This window comes from Cebus imitator, unplaced genomic scaffold (genome assembly GCF_001604975.1).
Source record: "Cebus imitator isolate Cc_AM_T3 unplaced genomic scaffold, Cebus_imitator-1.0 Scaffold228, whole genome shotgun sequence".
Lineage (NCBI taxonomy): Eukaryota > Metazoa > Chordata > Mammalia > Primates > Cebidae > Cebus > Cebus imitator.
The window spans coordinates 1,121,980-1,125,326 of NW_016107543.1; the positions used below are offsets into that span (position 1 = coordinate 1,121,980).

Below are 3,347 nucleotides of genomic sequence, written 5' to 3' on the forward strand. Positions count from 1 at the left end.
AAAAAAAAAAAAAAAAAAAAAAGCTTCTAAGATGATAATGAAGGGAAATCCTAGGGTGATAGCTGGCCTGGCTGCAGGCCTAGGGAACAATCAGTAAGGCTGGAGCCAGAGGACAGAAGCCTCCAGGAGGGAGATACCCAAGAAAGAAGATGCAATGAGTACAGGAAAAGTCTATACTTTTAGTGAATGATAGAGAATAAATTCATGATTGGAACACAGGAAACTAAGCAGACAAGTCCTAATTTAGTGTTTATGTATAATTGACTCCATGAGATTTTTTTTTCTTTTTTTGAGATGGAGTTTTGCTTTTGTTGCCCAGGCTGGAGTGCAATGGCGCAATCTCTGCTCACAGCAACCTCCGCCTCCCGGGTTCAAGTGATACTCCTGCCTCAGCCTCCTGAGTAGCTGGGATTACAGGTGCACCACCACACGTGGCTAATTTTGTATTTTTAGTGGAGATGGGGTTTCTTCATATTAGTCAGTCAGGTCTCAAATTATCGACCTCAGATGATCCGCCCACCTTGGCCTCCCAAAGTGCTAGGGTTACAAGCATGAGCCACCATGCCTGGCCCAAGATTTTTTTAAACAAAGAAAACATAATCATAGTAGGCTAAATTTTGCAGCTGTGGATAATACTTACAGAGGCATAAACAGAGTATATCAGTTTCCACCAACCCCAGCATGAGGGCTTTCCTCTTTATTGTCCAAGGTGGCTGCTTCCTTTCTAACCATCCTGCCTGCGCACCAGCCTGCATGAGTCCTCTTTGTTCCAGCTATCCTGGGTTTCTTTTGGTTAACTAGAAATTGAATGAATGAAATTTAGTTAATTGAAGCATTAAATTAATAAATGTTTGAATTAAAATGTTAGCCTGGACATGGTGACTCATGCCTGTAGCCTCAGATAGGAGGCTGAGGTGGGAGGATCGATTCAGCCCAAGAGGTGGAGGCTGCAGTGAGCGATTATTGTGCCACTGCACTCCAGCCTGCGTGACAGTGGGAGACCCTGTCTCAAAAAAAAAAAAAGCCAGGCGCAGTGGCTCACACCTGTAACCCAGTGTTTTGGGAGGCTGAGGTGGGTGAATCATTTGAGGTCAGTTCAAGATCAGCCTGACCAACATGTTGAAACCCCATCTCTACTGAAAATACAAAAAAGTTAGCAAAGCTTGATGGTGAGTGCCTGTAATCCCAGCTACTCGGGGGAGCCAAGGCAGGAGAACTGCCTGAACCCAGAAGGCAGAAGTTGAAATGAGCTGAAATCATGCCACTGCACTCCAGCCTGGGCAAGAGAGAGAGACTCAGTCTCAAAAGTCTATAAGAAAATGGATCTAAGCAAAACAGCTGTGGACAAATGCATACATATATACATACATGTGTGTACAGGTGTATACATACGTGTGCATGTATCAACATGTTTGTATGTGTATACATGTGTGTACAGATGTGTGTGCCTGTGTGTATGTATGTACATGTATGTACATACGTGTGTGTATACATGGGAGAGTGGAAGAGATGATAAAAACATCAACCACAGTACAGACCACAAGGATGTGGTAGTGCTGTGTAAGTGACTGAATGTTATATAACCAGCTCAACCTCCTGAGTAGCTGGGACCACAGACACACATCACCATACTTGGCTAATTTTGTTTTGAAAGAGTCTGGCTCCATCCCCAGGCTGGAGTGCAATGGTGCGATCTCGGCTCACTGCAACCTCCGCCTCCTGGGTTCAAGCAGTTCTCCTGCCTCTGCCTCCCAAGTACCTGGGATTACAGGCACGCACTACCACTCCCAGCTAGTTTTTTCTATTTTTAGTAGAGATGGGGTTTCACCATGTTGGCCAGGCTGGTCTCGAACTCCTGAACTCAGATGATCCACCCGCCCCCATCTCCCCAGGGCTGGGATTACAGGCTGAGTCACTGTGCCTAGCCAACCCTGTGGCTAATTTTTAAATTATCTGTAGAAACAAGGTTGTACTGTGTTGCCCAAGTTGGTCTTGAACTCCTGGGTTCAAGCAGGCAATCATCCCACCTTGGCCTCCCGATGTGCTGGGATTGCAGGCATGAGCTGCCGTCACCGGTGGTGATTTTTCAAGAAAAGCCAGTAATCTGGATTTTTATTTAAAATACCTTGAGTTCTAAAAGCTGGCATGTAAATTTTCAAGCAGATTGAGGATTCGTGACCTTCCCACACACAGGCCACATGAGAAAACATAAATAAATAAATAAAATTTCAAAAAGATTTTGAAAGCATTGTATAGGTCAAGAAAAAATGCAAGTTTGCAACCTCTGGAGTGTAGTACTGTGGAACATTTAGAGTAGTCACTGACCTCTCTGTGGAAGAACTGTGTCTAGTTCTACTCTGAGTAGCAAGAGGTTGTGGTAATGCGTGCTAAATCACATACCTATCTGGGCAGAAGCTCTGTCCTCCTGTACTTAGGTAATGTTTCATATTTTACAGGCAGAGAGGAAATGGCCCAAAGTGAACCATTACATTCTCCATGGTGGCATGTCAGGGCTGGTTGCAGTGAGCTGAGATCGCACCACTGTACTCCAGCCTGGGTGACAGAGCAAGACTCCATCTCAAAAAAAAAGAAAGAAATTAAGAGACAAGAATGCTTTGGTGATTCTGCTCTGGCTGGTTTGAGAAGGAGGCAGAATGATCTTTTCTGGAAGTGGTGTCAGGGGTTTGGTGTAGAGCTGAGAACTCCACATTGCCATAAATGGTGTGATCTTGCTCCAAACAGCTCCATTCACCCCCAGGCTTCATAAGCCTAACACTGGAATTTCCAACTGAAATAAACTTACGACTTTTCCGTCCGCTCCCTGGAGTATGTCAGGGTTTTAGAGGGTATTTCATATTCTCCTTAGGAGGTGGTTTGAACTCTTGGGTCCTATTAAGAAAGCAGCACAACTTGTTATTACTAATATCTTAGTAGTGTTCCTATAATGCTTTATAACTTACAAAAGACTTTTTATTTGTATTCTCATTTTGCTCCCTGGTAACTATGAGATAGCTGTTGTTATTCCCACTTTGCAGATGAGGAATCTGATGTTCTCCCATTGTTTTTTAGTTAGCGTTCTGAATATTTTTACCTTTTTAGGAGAATGGAGTATTTCCCAGGCTGGTCCTGAACTCCTGAGCTCAAGTGATCTTTCCATCTCTGCCTCCCTAAGTGCTAGGATTACAGATGTGAGCCACCATGCCTGGCCAAGTTCTGAATCTTTAACAAGGCCGAAGTTCTTGCCTGTCTGGCCCTGGTCTACCTCTCCAGACCCCTCTTGTCCCACCTTCCCAAGAGCTTTCTTTATTTCTGTTATCCTGAGTTCCTTTTTCTTTTTTTTTTTTTTT

General features: G+C 44.1%; 1 protein-coding gene across 2 annotated transcripts in view; it reads left to right on the forward strand.

Annotated features, from left to right (window-relative positions):
- LOC108281495 overlaps positions 1–888 on the forward strand; it is a 15,310-nt gene extending 14,422 nt beyond the window's left edge. The window contains exon 3 of one of the 2 annotated variants that reach the window (XR_005195248.1): positions 710–871. The gene's annotated coding sequence lies outside the window, so the exon portion shown is untranslated. Of the gene's footprint in view, positions 1–709 lie in introns of both variants that reach the window. The other variant, XM_037727347.1, reaches the window with a different exon arrangement.
- Positions 889–3,347: the final 2,459 nt, after the last annotated feature.